The sequence below is a fragment of the Phalacrocorax aristotelis genome, chromosome Z (assembly GCF_949628215.1).
Source record: "Phalacrocorax aristotelis chromosome Z, bGulAri2.1, whole genome shotgun sequence".
NCBI lineage: Eukaryota > Metazoa > Chordata > Aves > Suliformes > Phalacrocoracidae > Phalacrocorax > Phalacrocorax aristotelis.
Window position 1 is genome coordinate 69,072,939 of NC_134311.1, and position 27,541 is coordinate 69,100,479.

At 39.5% G+C, this 27,541-nt stretch overlaps 1 protein-coding gene across 3 annotated transcripts in view; it reads left to right on the plus strand.

The window, feature by feature from the left end:
* Nucleotides 1-27,541, plus strand: part of PRLR (prolactin receptor) — a 187,872-nt gene that overhangs the window by 45,067 nt on the left and 115,264 nt on the right. The window contains exon 1 of one of the 3 annotated variants that reach the window (XM_075079163.1): nt 25,400-25,658. The exons of 1 other annotated variant lie outside the window; for it this stretch is intronic. The gene's annotated coding sequence lies outside the window, so the exon portion shown is untranslated. Of the gene's footprint in view, nt 1-25,399; nt 25,659-27,541 lie in introns of those variants that run through there. One more of the 3 variants, XM_075079165.1, reaches the window with a different exon arrangement.

Sequence of the window (27,541 nt, forward strand, 5' to 3'; positions counted from 1 at the left end):
CCACACAGAATTGCTTTACAGGCCCCATTAGATAGGGGTTTTGACATCAGGAAGAGCTGGAAGGTCACAGTGTTTCAATCCAAAAAGCTTACTTTAGTTCACTCAACCTTTGAACCCACCCATGGATGTCAAATCCATTGTCCAAACTGTCATTCTGGGGATTGGGTAGTTAAGCAGTCAGTGACCTAAAGACCGTCCATAACATAATGGGCAAAGTTTACTGGCTGTATATATAACTATGCAAAGCTCACCAGTGATGTGTAATCCCTGTTAATGAGATTTTACATCTGTTCTCTAAATACCCTGGCAGTCTGGAGAACTTGGAAATTATGTAACTCAGAACTACTCAGCTTTTCTTTGTTCTGAGTGTTCAGAGGTTGGTATTTTTGGTCACTTTCTGTATTTTTCCCGGTTCCTTGTTTGTTGTGTTTTCACTTAATTCAGCAGTTGTTTTACTTCTCTGAGCTGTTATGCTATTTTCTTTATCTCTTTCAATCTTGTTTAAGAAGACATAAATCACTGTGGCAGCTACTCATTGTCTTGTTACATTTTGGGTTCAGTTTAGGTTACTTTTACTAACTGCCAACTGCTTGGCCTACAACAGGAGAGGTGGCAAAATCAGCTTTTGCTTTGGACTAAATTATCTATAAGTAATTATCTTTTAGTGATAGTTGTTCACTAAGGTAGAAACTGTCATCTAACTTCCTCCAATTTCCATGTGCATATACAACTAATTTCTTGGTTTTGGTATTCTTTTTCTTTTGATAGTGCTGTATATTTAATGTGCAATATTATTCTTATTTTGGCTATATTAGAGTGTCTGAATTTTAGGAACCATTGAACACCCTAATAAAAGTATAAAAATAGACTACAAATGAAGAAAGTATAATGAATAGCCAAAATCAGAACTTCCCTTTTTACTTCTTTACTTGGCATTTGGGTTGAATGTATCTCAGGATCTTGGATCTATAATCTTTCTACATGGTTTTCTATTTCAACAAGCTAAACCAGTTAAGAATTCTAATCCACAAACTGGATTAGACTTTGCATTAGTAATTTGAAAGGTATTTTTCTATTTCTGTGCTTTCCAGCTGAAATAAGAAGTTACTTTAATAAAATGTAAATCAGTCTCAGACAACTATTTAAATTCTGTTTGAACTGGGGGGAGAGGTGTTATCCATACAAAGATGGCTTCATTGAAAATTTTGGCTCCGCTGAAAAAGACTTTAACCTTTTAAGTAATCTTATTGAAGCCAAAGCCGCCTTGTATTTATCTTAATTAGTTAATACATGTTAAATCACACGTTGTCTAGCATACATCAGCTAATATGTGGTGTTGGGATTCTTGAAATATCACCAGCTCACATAATTTCAAAAGGCAAGCAATATTTCTTTCAATTCCCTGACTTTCATTGCCTTGTCTCCTGTGATATAACCATTTCCAAGTGTCATTTGAAACTGCCTGTGATTTTACCTTTAATGTTAAGCTGGAAAAACTTCTAAATTATAAAGAACTAGAACAAAATCCAATCCCAAATCTTTTGCCCTTTGCAAAATACCATAAAATTTAGCCCTTAGAGACACAATGATGTAGGTAAAGAAGTCCAGGTACAAATTATATCAACACTGCAGCTGTTAATAGGCTGACCAACACCTTTGCTTATATTATACATGTAGCATTTGCCACAGTCATTCCCATTATTTTATTTAATACCCTAACAGGGTGCATGCTTAATTAGTAGGCTATTCAGGAAAGTAAGTTTTTCTTAGAGAAATTAATCAGATTTTCTTTAAATAACTGTAAGTAATCAAGTATTTCCTAGAACATTGTTTTAGTGCTTGGAATTATTTTAAAGGAAACTGAGGATGGCTCAGCTCTTTTCAATATTTTGCCAACTTTACTGTTGAAAAATATATGTTTATAATCTATACGTCTGTGATACATTACTAGAATTAGATGGGATTAATCACAGTCTTGCTTTTCTTTATCCAATGAACAGTGTGGTATGTTCGTCAGACACAAAGAATTTTTAGGGGGTAATAAGGATGTAGTAGTAATAGATTAAGTGGACAATAATCCTTAAATTGTAAATGAGATCAGAAGTACCATGATTCAAAGTTTTTCTTATGATGATACACAAGTATGTGCATGTTTGCATGCATACTGTATTCACTGTGTGCATCTTGAGCTTTGTGCAGCTCTTTCTGTAATCAGATTATTATTTCAATCATATTAGAATACTTTGTACTCTGAGGGTATGCCCTTAATCCCATTCCTTTAGCATGCAGAAAACATGGCAAATAGCAGTAAGGAATATTAGGCTCAAGGAATAGTCCCTTCTTCCCCACCCCAACCTCTGCAGCTTTAGAACTGAAAAGATTTTGCCTGAGCTTACAGAGGGAAAAAAACAAGCCCAAACCCAAACCCATACATTTTTTCTATGCTGCCGTCTTAATTGCTTAGCTCCTTTTCATCCCCCAGACTGTATTGACACCAGAGGTTGCCCCAACCCGGGTGCAGGACCTTGCACTTTGCCCCGTTGAACCTCACGGGCTTCACATGTGCCCACTTCTCAAGCTTGTCCAGGTCCCTCTGGATGGCATTGCGTCCCTCAAGCGTGTCAATGGAACCGCTCCGTTTGTTGTTGTCTGCAAACTTGCTGAGGGTGGACTTGATCCCACTGTCTGTGTCACTGATGAAGATATGAACAGCACTGGCCCAATACGGACCCCTGAGGGACACCACTTGTCACTGGTCTCCATGTGAACAATGAGCCATTGACCGCTGCCCGCTGGACACAACCATCCAAATGAACAGTCCACCCATCAAATCCATATGTTCCAATTCAGAGAGAAGGATGTTGTGGGGGACTGTGTCAAAGGTATTACAGAAGTCCATATAGATGACATCTGTAGCTCTTCTCTTGTCCAGTGAGTACTCACTCCACCACAGAAGGCTGCTAGATTGGTACGGCAAGACTCACCAGTGGGGAACCCATACTGGCTTCTTTCGTAGACATACTTCAAGTACAATATCTGTAGTCTTCCTATGCATATTAAAAAGCTTCATCATTCCTTTCTGCAAGGCAGTCATTAGAGCTGCATCTTTTTTAGTAAATTAAATGTACCTAGTTGGCTTGGAGGCCAAGTGACATGAAATACTCTATGTCCATATTTTTAAATTGTCTTGCCCTCCAAAACACTGCAGTTGCATCCAGATTGCCTGCTGGGACTGGTCCCTTGTGCAAGCACCTGACTTTTATCCAGATCTGCAGTTGTTTGGGAGACTATTAGATGACTTGGACCAAATCTGTGTCAGGGACCATCCCAACAATTTAACTATATAGGCAATCAGGTTCCAATGCCCAGGAATGTTCGAAATAGTTTGATTCACAAGCATGGATGTAACTACGACTATATGTAGTAGTTTCAGACTGTAAAATTCCAGTGACCTTGTTAGCATCTGAGTAATATGTAGTGTGGTTTTAAATCACACTAATGTGCACTTTTTGAATGCTGCTGCCATCTTTAATGAATTATCCAATAACTTCAGGTTCGAGGAAAAAAGCAATGCATGTATTCCATTTGCTACCTTCAACATGGATCAGATTGAGTACTTCTACTGGGACATTTAGGAAAAAAATATGGCACCTATAATTTTTTATATATGCTATTTTACATTTTAATGGTTATGAATTATTTTACCTATCCATTACGTTTTATTATACCTTAGTAAATATACTATGAAATTTTTTGTTTTCATCATCATGTCAGTAGTTGAGCACTGTATCACAGTCTCTGCTGAATATTGACTGAGAAAATAAGTCCTCTGAGTTTCAGCAGTACTTATTGTGGAAGATTTGTACATTAACAAAGTGAATATTAAGAAATCTTATAACTAATACCAGTCAGCATGTAGAGAAGGATAGATATTTCAATTCTACGCCAGTCATTTTGGCAGATCTGTACTGGAAAATAACTACATCTTTGGAAGTAGTAATTTTTCCAGTTCAGGAGCTGCAGGATTCCATCACAGCATCGGCAAACACTTTAAAAACAGGGAAGTGTAATTTAGTGGTGTACGTTATGAATGTTTTAGACATGCAGAGACAGAAATCTCTGTGCTGAAGAGATAGTGTTGTAAGCAGGCAACATACAGTTAGTTGAGAGGTTGACTGGGAGATATGGATCAGAGTCCTTTTCTTTTCATGTTTTTGTTATTCTAGCTGTTTGCTGCTTATGGTTTTGAAACTACTTTTTCTTTAGGGTAATTCTCCTCCAACTGTATACATTCTTATATAATGTGCTTTTCTGTTTCTTTTTGACTAAAAATATTTTAAAACCATCTGGATTTTGTTGCATTACTTACTTAGGCCTGCTCTTTTACCACAATGGAAACTTCTTGAGTTGTCTCTGATCCTTGCCTTCTTTGCTCTTTTGCATTTAGATAATTTCTTTTTAGCACCTACACCAATTTAATTTTAATTTATTTTTCTTTCATCCAGGGCTGTAGCCTCTGTCTTACAGCTTTCTGTTACAGTGAGGTTCAGGGCGTGAGAATGTTCTGTCACAAGCTACTGGAAGCTTTCAGTAAGTTGGATTTAGAATGAACAGAACTCATTAGTTCTTTCATGCTGAGGCTGCCTTCCTTTCTATTTCTTCAGAAAGTGTTTTATATCTCTTGGTGCATTCCAAACTAATGTGCTCCTGTTTCACTGTCATTCACGTGTAAAATTCTTGTTTCCTAAGAATGCTTTTCCAACTTTTATTTCAGATCATTTCCTCCAAATGTATGTAGCTGATGGTTGCATTGTTTCCAGTGTCCAAGCAAACACCACCACCTTTTTACCCCTCTTTGTCCTTCACAATGACCTACACTGTTTTATAGTAACACACATTAATTATCCTACTGATTCTCTGCTATATCAGTTCATAACAGGCTGATTGTACTTTCAGTACTGACTATATGAATAGATATAGGAGGGGCTTGGTGACGTTTGCTTGGACCCTTGGTCTGGAGTCTGTAATACAGTGTCAGATAAGTGTACTGAAAAGTACTGGATAGTTCTTAGAAGGGGACAAGAACATAGGCAGTTATCATGATGAGGGCCTAGTAAACACAATTAACCTAGAAATATTAAGAAAACAAAACTAATGAGCAACTAGTAGAATCACCTGCTATCAATAGTGATAGTGAAGGATTTTGACTACTCAGGTATCTTTTGATGAAAGGAATACAGCAAAATAAAACAACCAGATTCCAAATTTGTAGACTTCAGCTCTGAAAATTAATTTGTAATATTTCACAGGAGATAAAACAGGTATCGTCTTAAATACAGTATACTATTATACTCACCATATGCTCCTCCAATGCAGAGGGTATACACTGTAGAAAGCAACAGCCCTAATAAATCATAACTTCTTGTTTGACCTCAGATATAATAAGTAAGCACAAACAAAGCAGAAGCTAGGTGAAATGGCAACAGATGAGTAGAAGAGAATTGTATAAAGCAGGGACAAACTCAGACAAATGCAGAACACTTGCACTCAAAATAAAGGAAAACCCTGATTAATGAGAGAAGTTAGTGGCTCTATCTATACTGATATATAAAATGAGCCAGGGATAATTCTGTAGCCCCGGGAACCTGTGGCACCACACATCCCATACCCATATCGTTAAAACTGTCTTTCCTCCAAAAAAGAACAGCCTTGTCCCATACTCCCCATAGGGAACAGTAACTAGTCCATGCTACTTCCCAAATGCTCTGTGCACCTTCTGGAAGAGCGCCGATTTGAACAGGCTAAAACTGTAACAGGAGTGTGCTAACTGTTAAATAGTATAGACAGATGCATACTAGTGCTTGAGCTTGTGCTATGATCTTATTTTGTTCACTATAGTAAATATTGCTGGTGAGTCCTTTTCACATATTACTGTAGAATATAATTATTTTCCTTCCAGAGATCCATATATACCCTGTCTATTCTTTCCCTCCAGAGAGCATTTTAATACAGCACATTTATCTTCCTGGGTTTAGTCCCTGTTTAAAGCCGTTGAACAGGGATGAATCTTCCTCAATTTATTAACAGCATAAGCTCTTCATTTTCTTATAACTCAGGATTATCAGCTTTCCCAAGCATAAGGCATGAAATGAGATGTGAATAAAGAGAGACAATTTGGCAAATGTGAAATATCCCTCTAGTACAGCAAAAGAAGAGAAAGACCAGAAGAATTTTAGTTTTCTAAAACATGGAAAGGCCAAAGATTTTAATTAGCTTTCACTGAAGAAGTCAAGTCTCAATGAGCTGCTGAATGCAGTTAATACCGAAAGGGAGAGTTAGTGGAATCTGTTGAATTTTGAAGGAGACAAATAGAACAATATAATCAAACTACTTACTTACAACCATCAAGATGGGAACAAGCCGATGAGTAACTCAGCAGTTCTGTCATGAACAAATTATGTCAAAGCAGATTGATCTCTTTCTCTGAGAGAATAGCAGACCTCGTAGATAGACAAAAGGTAAATATTAGGCGTCTGGATTTTAATAAGATTTTCAATGTTGTATCACATGACATTCTCATAAGCTAACAGGGAAACATGGTCAAGATTAATTTATGTTAGGGTGAAAACAAAACTAGTTGGAAAATCAAACCAGGGGCAGTTATCAATGGTTCAGCATCAAAAGTCTGTATCAAGTGGGGTTCTATATGCATCTGTCCTGTATCCAGTACAGACAGGATTTTTATTGACATCCTTAAACATCAACTTAGCAAGTAAAAAAATGAAAGAAAATTGGTGTGGTGGAGCTGCAATGTCAGATAATCTAAAATAGCCTTTAAAAATTGAAATCATGTTACAAAAAAGCAGTAGACAAGACAACTAGAAAGGATGGGAACTTATTAACTTAGGTAGCAAAAAATAAGGACACAGCAATAGGATGGGGAACAGCTAAATACTAATTCTGCAAAAATGAAAGCATCCATAGAATACAGCAGATCACACATTGAGTGTGAGCTAAACCTGGTGAATACTTTTTGATGTGTTTCATTTCAAGTATCTGAATATGAAATTTATTTGAACATTGGAACTATGCTTTGTTTGCAAAAGGAAGACTTTCTGTTTTGCCATATGTTTCAGTTATTCTTTGCAGACAATTGTATTTCATCTGACTTAGACATACGGCTACTTCCTGTTGTACTCATTCATGAGAAGGGCAAGTATTATGTTGGATATAAAGGAGTACATTTCGTAAGATATGTATTTTTCCTTCTACTCTTCAGCAATGGTGGCAACTAAATTGAAGTACTTAATTCATTTTTGGGGTAGAAGGGTTTCAGAGAATCTAAGGGAATGCAGAAAGCTTTCTCAGAAATCCAGAGAAACCTATGACAAGGGAAAAACTTGAAGTCTTTGATCTTGAGAAGATAAGATAGGAGGACAAGAGTAGAGGGATATGATAACATTTATCAAATACTTGAAAGCCACTGCAAAAAGAAACTGGTTAATCTGTTCTCTGTGGTACACAGAACAAACGTTAATTGTTCCAAAACACAGAACAGGTTATTCAGGTGAGAGATTAGGAAGACTTTCAGGTAAGAGTTTAGAAGAGGCTATGGAGAAGGCAGATTTTTTTTTAAGATTTCTAGGTTTCTTGGCAGATTGTGGAAATCCATCACTGAATCATTAACAGTAGGTTACAAAACTGTCTTCCAGGAATGAGAAAGCACTTTGGTATTGGAGATAGAGCAGATGCTGTCTTAGGGCTGTTTCTGACCCTGTTTTGCAGTCATTCTTAGGGTAAAGTTCTACATTCAACAGCAGCACTGGCATAAGACCTTTCTACTTTTCAATATTGATGGTGTATAATCTTTTTATTCAGTCTTCATTTCCCTACATTAAATTACAATTTCTTCAGTCATCCTTCATAGATTAAGAAAAGCTCCCCTAATTTTTTCCTGCTCATTTCAAGTCCGAGTGCATTGCCTCTCTTCTGTTTTGACAAAATTGACTGTGGAGCGAGACTGTGAACTGAATTGAGCAACTAACAACCTCTTATTTTGTGGAATGTCTGATCAAATTTACAAGTTGTTTTCAGGTGGACCCGTTCCTCGATCCAGTTGACAATAGATCCTGCAAAATAAACAAACAAGTGTAACTAAAGAGGCATCAGAGCGGAAGAAACAAGCAGTGTAGGTTGTGATGAAGGGTGTTAAAATGAGCATTGTCAACATGAAAATGTACATGGATCAGTGGGGTCAGGGTCATAACAGGTCTCCTTCCAAGCCATTTGAAAAATTTTGTCTATATGTTTCCATATACTAGTTTTCATGTATCTGTCATTGCCATTCTGAGAAGGCATAGGTTATTTTTTGTTGTCCTAAGGATGTCGCAAACATCAATGCCTTTGAACCACACAGTAACAATGGGATTGACATTCCAGCAGTGGGCAACTTTGAAGAATTAGCTGCTTATATTTTTTGAATAGAATAGAATAGAATAGAATAGAATAGAATAGAATAGAATAGAATAGAATAGAATAGAAAATAATTTCAGTTGGAAGGAGCCTATAGCGATCCTCTAGCCCAACTGCCTGAACAATTCAGGGCTGACCAAAAGTTAAAGCATGTTGTTAAGGGCACTGCCCAAATGTCCTCAAATACTGACAGGCTTGGGGCATCAACCACCTCTCTGGAAAGCCTGTTCCCATGTTTGGCCACCCCCTTGGTAAGGAAATGCTTCCTAATGTCCAGTCTAAACCTCCCCAGTGCAGCTTTGAACCATTCCCACACATCCTGTCAGTGGATACCAGGGAGAAGAGACCAGCACCTGCCTCTCCACTTCCCCTCCTCAGGAAGCTGTAGAGAGTGTGATGCAGTCACCCCTCAGCCTCCTTTTCCCCAAACTAGACAAGCCCAAATTCCTCAGCCCCTCCTCATAGGACATGTCCTCCAGCCCTTTCACCAGCTTTGTTGCCCTCTGGATGCGTTCAGGGACCTTCACACCCTTCTTAAATTGTGGAGCCCAGAACTGCCACAACACTCAAGGTGAGGCCACACCAACGCTGGATCACCTCTTCTGACCGGCTGGTTACACTGTGTTTGGTGCACCCCAGGTTGCAGTTTGCCCTCTTGGCTGCCAGGGCACACTGCTGACTCACACTCAGCCTGCTCTCGACCAGCACCCCCAGATCCCTGTCTGCAGGGCTGCTTCCCAGCCGCTTGTCTCCCAATATATACTTGTGCATGGCGTTACTCCACCCGAGGTGCAAAATCTGGCATCGTGTAAAATGTCATTCCATTGGTGATTTCCCAATGCTCCAATCTATCTAGATTTCTCTGTCTTTATAAAGAAATGCATCTTTGCATCCTAATTGCTTCAGCAGCCATTAACTTCAGCTAGTCTCCCTCTGGATGAGAATAGTTTTTTATGTTTGAAAAAAATAGAAGGCATATATTCATATACTCACCTTAAGTGTTAGAATATTATTACGACTAATCTTCACTTCATTAAAATACCAGCCTAGAAATGGTCATCTGTCTGACTGAGATAAACTACAGTTATCTGTTAACAGTAACTGATGCATATGGAGGGTGGGGGAAAGAAAAACAATCTATACTTACTGAATACAAAGCATGTTTTTGTAACAGAAATATAATCTTGATACAGATATTTGAGATAAAACACTCCAAACAATATTGAGGACATTGGTCTTTTTTACCATTTCAAAGCTACAGCCCTGCAAAGACGATGCAGATATATAACATAGAGATCGATCATACTGAAGTTTTAATTGCCATGAAACTAGGCCTAGTAAAACAGAACTGTCCTATGTTATATTGATGGTAGATAAGGAAATAACATGCTTGGAGGCGTTGACTAGATATGTATCTTATTCCTTCATATTTTGAGAGATGAGTTGTTACAGCGTGATTCACATCTTGTATTATACTTATGACATATTTTTATTGTAATTAAATAAGCATTTTGTAATAAAATAAATTGATAGGTCATATCTTAAACCCTGCTCACATATACTGCAATATTTCTATGTTTTAATCTCAGAGTACTATGGTACAATCAGCTACTTTTTGCAATTCTGATTAATAACTAGACAATATTTCTCCTCTTAGAACCACTTTCAGTAGCAGATTAATTTTTTCAGTTACATTCATTAGAGAATTCCAGAAAGAGATGTAATTCCTAAATGTAGCAAAATGCTTTGTTTTAAAATACAAATTTTGTTAATTCCAACTTTCTTTTTTATTAAGTGATAGCCAAACATAGAGCTGTAGATGGTGTTTGAGAGCCAGAACTTGTGGTAGAAAGAGGTGCTAGAAGAACTGAATCTTTAGAAATTAACCAAAAGGAGAAAATCCTACAAAGTCCAATGAAGACAAGAGTCCTAAAAAGCAATGGGATAAGAATAGAGTTGAATATGAGAACAGAGGTAAAAAAAATCACCTTGCCAAAGAAGGACATATCAGAGCACAATAATCAGACAAGAAACAGAAATTGGAAATTTCGCCATGGAAATGAGACACTATTGATTAAGTATACTGCAGAATAAAACTTAGCACCAGCAAAGGTATTTAGGTGGAATAAGGGGAGTTATCATTGGAACTGGCCAGTAAAGGATAGCAAACATCAAAACTGAAAGCATCATCCTGAGCTCAAGTTAACAGGCCATGCAGAGAGATGGGGCCTATTAATTCAGACTCGGTTTCACCACACTGCTTTTTGCTCATGTGTGGTCCATCCACTTTCTAGGTCAGCTGGACATGTGATAGTCGGCATCTAGTATTGTAGACACGCCTTTGCTTGGTTGTCTGACTGTATGAGAAAAAACTACTTTGCTTTAATGATAGTGTTTCTCTTCCACACTTGGTTTAACACTGTTTCTCTTCTTTACTTGGGTTCTTTAACTAAAAGAGCCATCTGCCCTAGTGGCTTACTAGCATCTGCTTTGAAACAACTTTAAACTGCTTTTCTTTACAAAAATTAGAATTTTGGCAGCACATCTCTTTAAAGAAATTATATCTTTGTATTTCATTTCCTTGCTAAAGCTTTTCAGAAAGGATTCTCAGTTACATACAGGTATATACCTTATCTTAGAGGTTATCTGTTTTACAGCTCTAAAATTTCATGTCTTAAAACCTACTTTTCTTTACAGGTATTTTCTGTAATAATTTTGTGGAAAGGTACTGTACCAGTATTTGAATGAGAGCTTCCACCAATTATTTTCCTTGCAGAACGCTGAAGGACCAGACAGGCTATTACTTTGTTTTCACGTTTAGACAGAAGCATCAGCAACTAAAGCAAGTCGGCAGTTTCTTAAAGGAACAATATGAAGGACATCCACACAAATTACTCTCTACCAAACGAAAGATAGGTGATTCAATACACGACCAACTTGGCTAAATCATGAGCTCTTCAATGATGGCAGAACCTGAAGAATGACCCAAGAAACAGAGTCATATAAAAGCGAACTACGTCAAATTACAAAGGCCGAATAGAAAATAAATAGCATATATATGTAGAGGTCAAATTCAACATATCAAGGTGCAGAATGATAAACAACTAGTGTTTTTTTTCTCTGCTTCATTTTCTAAGAGGGCAATGTTTTTTCACTAAGTTATTTCTATTAACATGGACGCTATTTTTGAAAGTTGGGTTTTTTTCTTGAAAACCACATGGGATGCATTAGAAGTATATAATAATTCTCATCTAGAACACGTCAAGGAAAGTCAAATTCTGAGACTAACATCCTGAGGGAGAAATTTTTTTTCTTGTTTTTTTAAAGTATTTCCCCGTTAATAATGATCTGATGTGTTTCACAAATAAGTATTTTTACTGTAATAAAAATTAAATAGTATTAAACAGAATCCATGTAGAACAAAGCCTCTACATGGAACCTTCTAAATTATTCTAAATGATGGACTGAAAAAAGGTATACTGAATACTCACTTTAGACAACTGGTGAAGGAAATGAAAAAACAATGAGTAGAATTTATGGGAGAAAATACACCTTCTCTCAAAATTTCCAATAGACATTCTACATTCTTGCAGAAAAAAAAGATACTGTATTTTAAAAAGCATATCCAGAAGAAAGGAGGACATGTATATGTCTTTGTATGTTTTTTAAATACTTAGAACAACGTACCTTCTATCACTTTGCTCTGTGCTTAATTGTGTAAAACTGAAATTTTTAGCCCATTCCACAGGTTGTTTCTTTGCTTTAAAAAGCAAGAAACAAACTGAGCATTCTCCAGAAGCTTGGTAGCTCCTAAATTTCTCCCACAAGGTGACTTGGCCTATACCTTAGATCTTCCATTTCAAAAGCATTTCCTGTCTCTAATAGTGAAATACTATGTAGAACTGGAAAAGCAACATAATCTACCACAGAGAGGCATTTAAGAGTGAAACCTGAGACGCCAAACTATATTTGAAAACGAGAGTGTGTCCTACATAATTATAATTCTTCTGCCATTTTGACATTCATAGGAAGAAAATCTCTTCTCTTGTCTGTGCAGCAGACCTACTGAAATGGACACCAGGGTATTATACTGTTAGCTTTGCCATCCTGAAGTAAGAAGCTATGAAAAGAGTTTTAAAACAAGAAACATTCTCAAGGAAAGAATCATTATAGGAGAGGAGAGGAGAGGAGAGGAGAGGAGAGGAGAGGAGAGGAGAGGAGAGGAGAGGAGAGGAGAGGAGAGGGGAGGGGAGGGGAGGGGAGGGGAGGGGAGGGGAGGGGAGGGGAAGGGAAGGGAAGGGAAGGGAAGGGAAGGGAAGGGAAGGGAAGGGAAGGGAAGGGAAGGGAAGGGAAGGGAAGGGAAGGGAAGGGAAGGGAAGGGAAGGGAAGGGAAGGGGAGGGGAGGGGAGGGGAAGGGGAGGGGAGGGGAGGGGAAGGGGAGGGGAGGGGAGGGAAGGGAAGGGAAGGGAAGGGAAGGGAAGGGAAGGGAAGGGAAGGGAAGGGAAGGGAAGGGAAGGGAAGGGGAGGGGAGGGGAGGGGAAGGGGAGGGGAGGGGAGGGGAAGGGGAGGGGAGGGGAGGGGGAGGAGGAGGGGAGGGGGAGGAGGAGGGAGGGGAGGGGAGGGGGAGGGCAGGGGAGGGGGGAGGGGAGGAGGGGAAGGGGGAAGGGAGAAGGGGGAAGGGGGAAAGGGGAGGGGGAAGGGATCTTGCTTTGTAACAATAAACTACAGTTCTAAAAACCTAAACTTTGTGCATAATGATAACACACTGTTTTGAACTATTTCCATAAAAATTCCATAGTATTTGTATGTATATTCTATGAGGTATTGAGCACCTAAACCCTCTTCAGGTCACTTGAGCTGGCCTTATATGCTACCAGTTACTGTCCCTCAGCACTTGGGGAGAGGTGCTCCTCATACCCATTGAGTGCAATACTGTCAGCTGGATTCTTGCCTAAAATAGGGACATTAGCTCCTGAAGCTCATCTACATCCAGACAGGGAGTGTGGCCATCTATCTACTGCCCATTATCCTAACGTGTAGGTGCTTACCCTCTGCACGTGGAGGAGTTCCCTCAGCACGTGGCTGTGCACACTCAAACACTTTTAGGAGTGTTTGTTCTGCAGAGGTGACTTTTTCTTCTGTTAGGAACGTCTAATATCTATAGCTCAGGTGGCACTGGTAGACAGACAGTCTATTGCTCTTGCCCCTATTTCCAGAGCTAGTTTTACTTTCTGACAATCTAGTGGTGGTCTAATGTAAATACCTACATCAGTGACCTGGATGATGACCCATCAGCATTAGCAAATTTTAAAAGTTAGTAAATTAGGGGGTGAGGTCAGGCTGAGAGGACAATTGGCAGACATTCAACCCAGAGGATCAGATGCTTGAGGAGTGGACCAAAAGAAGGCTCATGCAGTTCTGCATTTAAGAGGGCGTATAACTGAAACCTGGCAAAAGTGAAACCTGGTGGGGTGTGTCCTGTGACTGGTATGCCATGATGGATGGCTACAGGCTCTTCAGGTGGGATGGGCAGGGCAGGCAAGGTCCTGGGGGTGGCACTGTAGATAGTGGAGGAGCTGGAATGCACGGAGCTTGCAGTTGGAGATGGCACAGTTGAAAGCTTCTGGGTAAGGATTAAGGGACAGACAAATAATTGGATGTTGTCCTGGGGGTCTACTATAGGCCACCCAGCCAGGATGATGACACTGATGAGTTATTCTGTAAGAAACAAAAGAATGCCTCTTAGTCATCTGTCCTTGTCCTTATGGGGGACTTCAACTTGCCAGATGTCAACTGGGAATGCCACACAGCTGGTATGAACAGGTCCAGAAGATTCCTAAACCATCTGAATGATAACTTCTTGGTATAGGTACAAAGGGAAACAACCAGGAAAAGTGCCTTGCTCAATTTGCTGCTTATTAACAGAGAGGGTCTCATGGTTGAAGTGGTGATTGGTGGCTGCCTAGGCCACAGCAACCATGAAGCAGTCAAATTTAAAATCTATGGTAACAGAAGGAAAACTGCCAGCAAGAACTCAACTCTGGGTATGAGGAGAGCAGACTTCAGGTTGCTCAGGAACTGCTTGGTAAGGTCCCCTGGGGAAAAGCTTTTGCAGGTGTGGGGTGCCATCAGTGCTGGCCACTTTTTACCTACCACCTCCTAAGAGCACAGGAGCAGCCAATTCCAAAGCATAGGAAGTCAGGCAGGAGAGGCAGAAGGCCAGCTTGGCTGACCAGGGATCTTCTTCTAGAAATAAGGTGAAAAAAAGAAAGTATATGGCCAGTGGAAGCAAGGTCAGGCAACATGGGAAGACTGCAGGGATGGTGTTCGCCACTGTAGGGAGGAAATTTGTGTGGCCAAAGCTCAATTAGAGTTGAAGCTGTCCTGTCCTGTACTGTGAGGGACAATAAAAGGGGCTTCTTAAAATATGTTAACAGCAAAAGGCAGGCCAGAAATAACATTGGCCCCTTGCTTGATGAGCATGGTCACCTCACAAACAGAGACATAGGCAAAGCAGAGACGTTTAATGGTTTCTTCACCTTGGTCTTCACTGATTGAGCCCTGGGCTAGAGAACCACAACTGTGGGAATGATAAACTCCCAATCAACTGTGAACTTGTGCAGGACTTGCTGCTCCAGCTGGATCCCTATAAGTTGATGGGGCCTGATGGGATTCATCTGAGGGTACTTAAAGAGCTGGCTGATGTCATAGCGAGACCTCTCTCAATAACTTTTCAATGCTCTTGGGAATCTGGAGAAGTCCCTGTTGACTGGAAGCTGGCAAACATCATCCCAGTCTTCAAGAAGGGCAAAAGAGATGACCCCAGTAACTACAGGCCTCTCATTCTCACTTCTGTGCCTGCACAAGTATGGAGAAGGTTATTCTGGGAGTTATTGAAAAACACCTAAAGACAACACAGTCATTGGTCCCAGACAGCATGGGTTCATAAGGGGAAAGTCCTGCTTAACAAACTTAATTTCTTTCCATGACAGGGTTACCCACCTAATTAACAAAGGGAAGCGCCAGTCGATATAATCTTTTCGGATTTCAGTTAAGCTTTTGGCAGCATCCTCCTAGGCAAAATGTCCAGCATACAGCTGGATAAACACATAATGCAGTGGGTGAGCAATTGGCTAATGGGTTGGGCTCAAAGGTTTTATGATAAATAGAGTTACATCAGGCTGGTGGCCAGGCAACCTGTGGGGTTCCACAGGGATCCATCTTAGGACCAGTACTCTTTAATGCCTTCATCAATGACTTGCATGCAGGTCTGGAAGGAATACTAATTAAGTTTGCTGATGACACAAAACTAGGAGGAGCTGTTGAGACTCTCAAGGGCAGAGAGGCCCTGCAGAGAGATCTAGGCAAATTACAGAGCTGGGCAATCACCAACCATATGAAGTTTAACAAGGGCAAGTGCTGTATTTTGCACCTGGGGCCCAGCAACCCTGGATGTACAGACAGACTGGTGAACGAGAGGCTGGAGAGCAGCCTCATGGAGAGGAACCTGGGGGTTCTGGCTGACGGCAAGTTGAACATGAGCCAACAGCGTGCCCTGGCAGCCAAGAGGGCCAACCGTGTCCTGGGGTGCATCAAGCCCTGCATTGCAGCCGGTCAAGGGAGGGGATTGTCCTGCTCTGCTCCGCACTGATGCGGCCTCACCTTGAGCACTGTGTGCAGTTCTGGGCACCACAGTATCTTAAGGATACAACGCTACCAGGGAGTGTCCAGAGGAGGGCCACGAAGTTGGTGAAGAGTTTAGAGGGGAAGCTGTATGAAGAGTGGCTAAAGTCACTTGGTTTGTTCAGCCTGGAGAAGAGGAGGCTGAGGGCAGACCTCATCACAGTCTGCAGCTTCCTCACAAGGGGAGGAGGAGGGGCAGGCGCTGATCTCTCCTCTCTGGTGACCCATGACAGGACCCGAGGGAATGGCAGGAAGATGTGCCAGGGGAGGTTTAGGTTGGATATTAGGAGAAAGTTCTTCCCCCAGAGGGTGGCGGAGCCCTGGAACAGGCTGCCCAGGGAGGCAGTCATGGAATGAAGCCTGACAATACTCAGGAACCATTTGGACAACACTTTCAAGCACATGGTGTGAATTTTGGAGTTGTCCTGTGTCGGGACAGGAGTTGGACTTGATGATCCTTGTGGGTCCCTTCCAACTCAGGACATTCTGTGATTCTATGAGTAACCTCAGTACAGGCTAGGAACCAGCTGGCAGGGTAGCAGCCCTGTTGAAAAGGACCTGAGATTTACAGTGGATGCCAGGTTGAATGTGAACCAACAGTGCGTTCTTACTGTGAAACAGGCAACTGTAGACTGCCCTGTTTTAGGGGGTGGGTAGCTGCATCTGTAGTGCTGTGCTCCCCAAACTGGAGCAGAGGGCCCCTAGGATGGTTAGTGGATTGGATTTTATAATGCACAGGGAGAGGCTGAGGGAACAGGGTTTGTTTTGCCTGAAGAAGAGAAAGTTAATGGAGGATCTAGATATATGCTTCAACTACTTAAAAGGCCAGACTGTTCTAAAAAAGTATATAGTGTGAGAAGGCAGTGGTCAGATGTTGCAACAAAAGAAATTTGTTTTGGACATAAGCAAAAATAGTCAGGGTGGTAAAACATTGGATTGGGTTAGCTAAAAGGGCTGTTCAAATCACCATCTTTGTAATTCTCAAAGGTGCCTCTCTCCAGTGACTCATGAGAAATTAGGGACGTATCCCCTGTCATTCCCCTCCTAAGGTCAGAAGGTTGATTTTAGATTTTATTCATTAGAGAAGCCATACCTCAAATTGAGAAGAGTGTGCTTGGCCTTAATGGAGTATAGCAGTAATTTGATACGAAGAAATTGCTTTTGTTGCATTTACACTTTATTTTCTGTGCATGACATTTTCTGTAATTTTGTGATGGTAGTTCCTTACTCTTTGCTAGGAACAATTCCGTGAGAAGCAACATAAGTAGACAAAATTAGCATTATTTTTTTTCTATTTGCTTCTAACTGAGAGTGATTCATAAATAATGTTACAAGGCTTTGTATTTTTAATGATTTTGCCCAGAATTTTTAAAGTATTTATAGAGGTTTTTTCAAATATGTAGTTCCATTGAAAAAGCCATTTATTGTTATGCACAAAGAGCAAGGCATGTACATTCAATAAAAATTCTTATTTTAGATTAAAGAAAACAATAAAATATAAAAACCAGCTGCTGTCCCTGCAGATAGGCAGTCTTACTGGGATATTAAAGCTCAAGTACCAAGAAAACAAACATAATTCATATCCAAGCTCTACTTGTCAGAGTGCTTTGAGTCTACATTATATTGTTTATTTGCCACATGTTTTATTTTTTATTTTGCTTTCCATGGAAGTCCTTCTGATTAGTGTGTTGTGTCCCATGAATAGCTTGAGCAAACTGTGTGAAGTTGCAGTTCTTCCAGGTCATCTACAGTCTCTTCAGGTCGTATTATTGTAAAGTTACGTGTGTTGATTCCTTCTTTTCAGCCTGTGGTTTGTAAGAAATTGTCACGACCATTTTCATTGCTAGTTTTGTACTGTCTGCCTGTCTGTCTGCTCTTCATATAAATATGCAGAAAAAAGCTCAAAATTGAAGTAGGAATACCACAATAATGAAACATTCTCCCTTTTTGAACTACTATGTTAGAACAGCAAAAGCACAAATTAGGCATTATAATTATTTGGGTTTTTTTGTTAACAAACTATCACATTCAAAATGTGATTGAATCTTATGAAGAAAAGTTAGTAATTACCAAGGAAAGAGTCAGCTATCAGAAGGGACAAGTTGTTTTTTCTTGCAGTTATGCCCAACACGCTGGGGGCAGGGGCGGGGGGGGGGGGGGGGGGGTGCGGGGAGGGGCGAAAAACCACAACAACAAAGAAAAGGATAGCTAAGAGTTATTCTCAGTAATTACATCAGTATTAATCCGATCAGCTAGAATGCTTTTAGTGTGCTGATTTCTTCTAACCAAAAAGTATGATTCTGCTCGAAAGGCAAATCAGTCCCCGCATATAATCCTTAATAACAAATTATTTTGGCTGACAATAATGAAGTGGAAAATTGGATAGCCTTGATACGAGGGAACTATTTCCAAATTTCCTATTTGGAGTCCAGGTATTTTTTTCACTGGTTTCTGAAAGATCAGGTGGTTAATGATGGCAGAGACATCTTCCTTCAGGCTCACTGAATGGAGGAGGTTTGAGAATGTCCATTTATGGGAAGAAAAGATGCAGCATACATCCTGTTGTCATTCTTGATTTAAACTCTGCTAAGTACTGTTAGGAGAACAGTCACACTGGATCAGATGAAAGGTCCATCTAGTTCACTATCTCTCCTCCAACTACGCCAATAAATGTTTAGTTGGGAAAGAGAATAATCTCAAGCAAACATATATTTCTGTTTTATAAAGTAGCACCTTAATCATCCAATCTAAGGCAAAATATAGCTGCTTTCTTGTTAAGATAAAGAATACTCAATAAGCAATGACATACTGCTCACCAACATTTTTCTGCACAGTGATTATTCATATGTTAAGTAAGACAGCATTATGATTCTTAAAGATCATATAACGTGATTTTGAATAGCAATATATTTTTTGAAGTGAGCATTGCTTGATATCATAATGGATTTAATACATTTATTGGAAATTATTAAGGGAGAGTTTTCTTCTAATATAGATACATATCATCATATGATACATTATATCATATTATATGTCGTATATGATATGACTTGGAAAACTCCAAATATAAAAAGGCAAAATATTTTTCAGCTTTGTTGGAGAGTACAGCTGTCAGGCCCAGAAGTTAGAGCAGATACACGAGATTGTTCTGGAGCAAGGAACACTAATTCATTCAGGCGCACTTCAGAGAAGATCTTTGAGTAGCCATTCTACTGCAGTCAGGGTTGAATTTAAACATCACTCAGGAGGCACTGCTCTTGGCCATAGGGCTTACGGCCATCAGCAGAACAGCATGGACAAGTACATTAGGGCAAGCACATAAATGAACGGATTACACAGTCAGAAGGAATCTCATCATCATTACATTGTTCTGCCTCCTACGTATGACATACTTTATTGATTTCACATAAACCTCCTCATCTACTTAAGCAATTTCTGATGGATTGGAATTTTGGATTGATTGATTGAGAAGGGGGGCAATACATAAAACATTTCTACAGTTCCTGCTCATAAGACAATCATAAATTAGAAATTAAGCATATTTGTGTTCACTGTGTCTTAAAAAGCTGCATCTGCCCGACAATAATGGATAGGGCCATTCCTTACAGTATTTTAAGTGCGAATGAATTTAAGAGAGATTCTAAATAACTAGGACACAAGTCCTTTGAAAGCTTTTTATTACCACCTCTTCTTCTATTAATCTTTTCAGACACATAAGATTCTGTTGGTCACACTGTGTAATTAGATGTAATACATTCTGGTTTAGAAATATAAGTAGGCTTTTTGTAACAGTAAAAATATCCAATAGGAAATGACTCATTATATCATAGTGTAACTTTAGTTGTAGATCAAAGAGATGAAAACAGTTAAACTCTGAAAGAGTTGCCTAGTCTGTCACTTACTAGCAGTAAGACAGACCGTGTTATTAGGTAAATGCTACTTTGTGTTCACGGGGTCTTAGTTACATCTTATCTAGTTAACTCAGTATTTGTGTATGTGCATCTCACACCAGCCAAGCTGTTGTGATACAGAAATACTTTTGTTTATAATTTAATTAAAGAAAAAAAATCAGTCAGGATGAATTACGTCTTTATTTCATGAATGTTCCCATGAGAAGAAAGCATATTTGTAGAAAACAGGTATGTTTTTCCCATTTTCCGCATGATTAAATTAGAGAGAATGAGAGAAGTTTTGCACAGAAATATAAGAAATTATGAGCTGAAATACAGATAGTGGATGTGATCTCCACTTCTTCAACTGTGTTCCAGTTCTGTTTTAATAATAACCATAAACTATGTGCCAACTGCAAGGGAATGAGATACTCATTGAAGGCATCGATGAAAGCTACGGGTTTGTTGCAAGTCACAATTAAAAGAGATATAGGAACATTTCATTAATTTTTTTAGGAAGTAGTCAAGTGATCAGCGTGGCTTAATGAAGTAGGAAGCTGCTACATTGTACAATGATCCCATCCAAGAAAAAAGAACAATTTTATCTGTATCAACAAGTAAATTCAGCTGAATGTACCACTGAATGTGAATTTACAGTGGTTTAAAAGGCAAGTGATAAAATGCTGAATTAGATAATGTTACACTTAGTATTCAGGCTGTATTAAAAATATATCAAAGTATTTTGTATGTATATTGGACATCGTGAGACATGGATGATTCCTGAAGAACAGGTCTCAGTGATGACAGGAATATTCCTTACATTTATGTAAATACCAAATATGTGTTTAGAATCTCAAACCAAAAATAAACCTGTGGAAACAACTTATGTAAAGCTAGAAGGACTGGTTAATTAGTTTGTTCATTGATTCATTCAGGCCTTATAAGATTTTCAATATCCTTCAGCATGGTTGGAGCTAGTTAAGTCTTCACATTATACCTCATTTAGTAGAAGCCCATTTTTCTCTAATATAGCAACAGAGATGAGGAGTTGCACTGGCTGCAGGCATGAGCAAGTGTGGTAGATGCACTATTTGGTCACTAGTTAAAGGACAACTTTCACACAGGATAAGAAGTGACTTACTTCTGGCAGAAGTCCTGCCTGCTACAGTCACATAGCAAGCTCACTCCAGAGAAGTGTCAGGTCCCACAGGACCACGAAGTCCTCTCTTCCTTTGCCCATGCCAGCTCCCACTGTGCCGCTGCCAGTCACACCCACGCTATCTCCAGACTCCCTGTGACCTCCTGCATCCTGAAGCCTTGCCTGCTTGCCACACAGTCTATGCACACAGAGGTCACGCTCAGTGAGGTCCCACTTCGTGGCCATCCACTACAGGTTAATGCAAAGATCATCAGCATGTCTGAGGGGGAAAAAGACTGGGGATTTCTTTGGCGAGTGGCAGTCTCACACATCCCAGTACAGGAGTGCAAGAATAAGGTGCCCTAAGTGCAGAGTGCTGCAGACATCTGGGGAATGGTTACAGTGGCATGAGGCCCTGGCTGTTAAAATGATTCTGGTTTTGTTTGAGAGGTGAAAAGAATATGTGGAAAAGACTCACAAATGTGAAGGCTGGAAATGTGGTATGTGTTATGAACAGATCTTGAAAGTAAACCAGCACCAGTGCTTTTGTCCATGACCAAAAATGCAGAAACAAGGACAGGCTGTATTTTTGATGACAGGGTGTATGCAGAATGTCCAGTACTTGCTGGCCTTGGGGTGCTTCTTGGTAAATGAGAAGGCACAGCTTCAGCTGCCAGCCTGTCATAGGGCATTCTCAGATAGCATGGGCTACAGCTCTGTCAAAATGGTAGCCACCATGGGCTAGGGACATCCTTGCTGTACTTCTGTGGTGAACCTGCTGTGTGACAAGGAAAGGGGCAGGACTTCTGAGGCACAGGGGTGAGTGAGCAGCTGTGGAACCAGCTGCTTTCATGTAAGTACCTTTTGTCCATCTCTAAAGAGACTCACATCAGAGAGTTTTGACTGCTGCTTCTTTAGAAGAGGTCATGGTAAAGAAAGAAGACAGCAGCAGAAGAAAATACCATTCTTTCTGTAGTTCTTGGCATTCTTATTTTATTCTTATACTCTTTCCTCTTCCTGTTTGTTTTCTTCTGGGGTTTTGTTTGGTTGGTTGGTTTTTTTGGAGGGAGGTGGTGGTGGAGAAAGGCAGCCACAGCCCCTATACAAACTGTTACTCTCTGAGAAAGTCTGGAGGTTTTTTGTAGATAAGGGCTGTGGGAAAGGGAAAGATGGACTGCAGTATCCTCCTGTATGCTTTTTCAGTCTCACTGCCTGACATGCTCCTTTTAGCATTTTCTCACTTGTAAAGCCGTTTCCTGAAATCTTATTGCATCCTTTGATTCATTCTTCTAACTTGTGTCTTCTTTCCTGCCTTCTTCCCAGTCCTACGTGCTTCCTGTTGTGACACTATTTTGCCCTTTTTGAGGGCAGTGAAATTCTGTTCTGCCTAAACGTCAGAATTCTGATGGAGGTCCAAGGCAGAATAACTTCACTGAGGTTGGTGAGGTTATTCTGATACAAATGTCCTTATATTGAAGATAAAGTTAGGCTCCTGCGTTCTTAATTTGCTAAACCTTCCTTTCCATAAATGAGCTGTTGATGCCTGTAAGGACTGCTGTTTGGAATTTATTGGCTTATTTTAAGTTTCCAAGCCTACAAACTTTTCTAAATAAATCAGTCTTGGGAAATGAAATTGTTATGCTTCTAGAGCAGCCACAGAAGAATCTTTTCTGCTGACTGTAGGAGCAGCTTACAATCCTGACCTAAACTAAATTTCTAAAGTGGATGCACCAGTTACATGACATGAGATGAGTCAGGATGACAATCCCTTTCAAAGACTGGCCAAGCTGTATTTTAGAAGTAGCTATGTCTTTTTTTACCCTACTGAAAATCTCCTCCATTTTTTATACTCCGATGGTTAGTGTCCTATTAGTTTACTGCCTGATTTTATTTGTGTTCTGTTTCTACCTGTTGTTTTTGCTCCAACATTGTTCGTTAGCCTGAAGAACAGCTACTGGACTTTTCCAGTGCTTACTCTCTTTTGTATTCATAGACATACATTGTATTTATAGGGACATGTAAGCGCCTGTTCCATTTTCTGCCTCAACGTTTACTTTGCCACATTGAACCAGCCAAGTTCTGTCAGTCACTCTTTAGTAGATAGGCTTTAGAGCCTTTACCTTATCTTGGTGACCCTTTGTTTCATCTGTCCTTATTTGAAAGAATCTTTCTTGAATGTGGGTGACCTGTGTTCTGTGCATATGCAATCTTACTGCTACCTTAAAAAATTCTCCTTAATCCAGTGCTCCTAGGATCACAGTTGTCTTTTCTTGGCAGTATTCCACCAGAGGCTGAATGTGCTTGTACAGACTTGTCTGACTGGCTAGTAGTGTAGCCACAGGCACACAGTGCTCATAAAAAGATGAAAAAACTAACTCAAAATCCTGGGGAGATATTTAGTCCTATCACACTGCACTGCCTGCTGCCACAGTTACCAAGGTCGCATTACGCCAGCTAGCTATAAACTGGATAGCACAGATATAAATGTCTAAAGTTATCCTTGTTAGAGATCTCAGTGATAGTCCTTAACTCTCATCCCTCATCTTGTCTTTCACTAAATCATTAGTGATATAGTTTTTGTTCTCTTTTCCCACCAACCAGATTCCAGGAGTATAAACCCTATTTTGGTTAGGGGAAAAATGTACATGCAGATGCTCCTCTTACAGAAATTGAGATAGTGATGCTGTGGAGAGACTTCTTGATTCACCTTCAATTTTAAAATCTCTTGCCTAGGTCTTATGTTTCTCTTTTCCACCGCCCTGTTTTGATCTCCCTATGTTTGGCAGAGACAAGCAGATGCAGAAATAAAACAACCAGCCACGGCCTGCCACATCTTTTCTGGCTGGTGAAATACCTTTTAGGCTCTACCTTCTGTTCCTTTTCTCATTTCTGAGGTGATACAAATTTTCAAGCACATGCTCCCTAATTACCAGGAGCAGTTTCATCCCTTTCAACACAGGGAGTCACTAGTGGAAATTGCTCAGAGCTGGCTGAACGCTGTGAACCTGTGATCAATTTTAGGGCATAGTTTTATGATACAATCAACTGAGTCTTTACTGCCAGCTATGCGTTCTGTTCCCCTATTTCTAGCATTTGTTTGACCCCAGAGTGAGCCTATTCAGAAATTTACAATAGGAGGAAACAAAAGTAAAGGTCTTCCACTGGTTTAGCTCCCTAAACTGTCTTAACATGGAGCCAAATGGGTAACACAGCATACATGATGGATGGAAGGGTCCAATGCAGGTGGAGGTGCAGAGTGAAACTGTTCCTTTCAGCAGTAGCTGGTAGTTAGCATAGCCCAAACCATACTGAAGAAACACACCTGAAGTCTTATAATCTCTGTGTGGATAGATCACAAGGTATGTGTTCCTTACTTGAAAATGTTTGCCTGTCTTGCCAAGAAACTGTTCATACAATTACCGATTGCTTGAAATAGTCTGCAGAATGTCCATTTGGTCACAAGACGTGAACAATTCTGACCTTGATTGGAGAGACTTAACCCTAATAACAATATCCACACCACAGAAATCTCTCTTCGTTATGAAAAAGAATGTTCTTGCTCAACCTTCTTGCTTAAAAAAATTTTCACTACACATGCATGCATTTTATTTTCTATTCAGTTCACTGGCATGAATACAGACAAGATAAAAATGTGATTCAATGAAAGCATTAATAAGAATATGTAAAAATATTTTCAGTTAAATAGAGGTAGATGACTAGTGAATAATTGAGTATGTCAGTAGAATACAAAGCCCTATTGCATAATCTGAAACCATTTTCTAATCATGGGAAATTAGAAATTTAATTAGATAATTAGAAAAAAAATTCCTTTTTTTTTTCTGTTTAGTCAGCTTTTTGATGTAAAACCAACACCTTTCATTCTGTTTCAAAAAGAAATTTTTTTTTCTGATATTCTAGAATATAAAACATGGATTACTGGTCCACAAAAGTATTGTGGGTGCAATTTATGTTGAAGGGGTATTAGTTTTCCCTTAAAAAATATTCTAGGCAATAAACATTTAAAAGGAGCCACAACAACCTGTAGAGTATGTAGCTGATGCTTAAAAAAATTCTTTTTCTGCTGATGCATTCCTACACTTAAGAGCACACCTCTCACCTTTAAAGCTGTCACACTCCAAACAGTGCTTGCACTGAAGAGAATCACTGTTTTGCCTCAAGCAAGGAACATAAGTGTTGCAAAACTGACTCCTCCTCTAATGGGGAGAGCATGTACGAGTACACAGAGTTGTATTTCTCCTAGAGCTGCCAGACTGAATATTTTGCAGTCAGAGCTGTAAACCTTACAGGCTTTTTCTTTGTTTATATTTCTACTTTAGGGTCTTTTTTCCTCTCTTTCTTTCTGGATTTTTTTTTAATATATGTGAAACTCTCTCAAATGCTGGATTTTCATGTCCTTGTTCAGGAAGAATTCATGAATTGACATGGGTCAACATACTTTTTGTTTCCAGGCAAAAGTAAGTACTGCAGTTAAACCTGTTCCTACTTTATGCTTACCTGACTGTAAATGTTTTCTGTGTCATTTTATACAGGACAGAATAGACTGTAGCTCTATTAGCAGAAATTTAAGACTTAAAAAAAAAAAGTAAAATCAGTTCAGCTTAATATGGTATGCTAAATATTGTGTGGCTCACATTCTGAAAAAGCCCCATTTTTACTTGTCAGTCAATGGTCTCTCTTTTAAAATACAGAAATAATCCAGACACAGAGATGCCACTCCTTCTATATGTTTTTTTTAAATTACATTCAGGATTGCATTTATTTTTTAAAAGCATTTTTAATGCCCTTGGTAGTACTAATCTCATTATATTACCACTTTGTGTAATTTATGTTCACTAAATTTACCTTATTTTTGTAATTCATTAATGAAAATATGCTGGTTGAGGAAATAAACCTCTTGGAGTTCCCATTACTGCCATTATACCTTCCACTATATAATGTTCCCTTGCTATTTTATGATTCTGTGATTCTATTTTATTCTTCCTGTGTTACCCTTTCCTGCATTTGCGTATACATTCAGTAGTTATCAGATCCCATTGTGTGTTATTATTTTCAAAATCCTTTGGTATTGGCATAGACTGACAGTCAAAGGCTGAAGGGAAACAGAGATCTCGGAGAGAAGGGAAAGAAAAGCTGGTAACTGAGCTGAGAAGAGTAAAGAAAACTGATTTGATCCTGAGAACATCTTTTTAGCCAATTCTCCCTGCATTCTATTGAAACACTGTACCATCATAATCCATAATATTTTCACTATCCAACAGTCACCTGGGAATTCATTAATAGTCTGGGAATGAATACAGTTTCCTTTGCTATGAGTTCCCTCTAGAGAGCGCAGCAGCCTGCGAGACAGTATATGGCTTCTGTGTCCGTATTGCCAGCGTAAGCTTTCTGCTGCAGAAAGCCTATACTGCAGCTATCAGTCTTTTCTTCTTTTGAGAGTTGGCTTCCTATTATTGAGCTGAAGTAGACACTCCCTTCCCCAAGGCAGTCAGATAGATTGCCCAGGCAGTGAACAAGTTTAAGCAACAAGTAATGCTTGAATGTCTGTGTAATTAATGTAGCCATTTGCCATACGTACTTTTCATGGCACCGAGTGTCTATAGAAAGTCTGTGGTGTGAGTGAACATCAGTCTTCTGTGATGAAGTACAGACTACTTAAAGTCTGACACAAGGACTAATATAGACCCTCATTTGGTATGGAGCTTGCAGATCCTGAAGGAAAACAAATTCTAGATAAATGCAGTTAGTATAAAGGCAATGAGGAGCAGAAACTGATAGGTAATCCTAGCATTTTTTGTGTTGATAAACTGAACTGGAAACCTGCTAGACTAAATTTTCATGTGAAAAAAGTGATGCTTTGACAGGGCAATGTTTTCCAGTGGACTGAGCTCAGAGAATAGTTCAGGTATCAGAATTTTAATCTGTATTTTTGAGGTGGTCTTTATAAATTTTTAAGCTATTTCCATTGGATTGTCATCTATTTTGTTTCCCAGCTAAAGATCCTTTTTTAATATGTCAAGTTTTCACAGCTCCAGCTGAATTAACACCTGTAGCAAATGAAGATTTGCCATGAAAAACAGGGCACACAGGAACAAAGGTGGCTTTTGAAAGCACTGGCCTTCATTTAGAGATTGTGGAAGTTTGACATTTATACATTCCTGACTGCAGTGAAGCAAATGGAGTTCAGCCACTTCCTTCAGCTGCATCAGTATTTCAATCCAAAATTCTAGTCTCCCAGGCTTGTATTCTTCACTGAATTAGATACAAGTTAATTATGGACTCAAAAAAAACAATAGAAATACTTTATTCCTACTACCTCTAGGTTTTGTCCTGTTGAAGC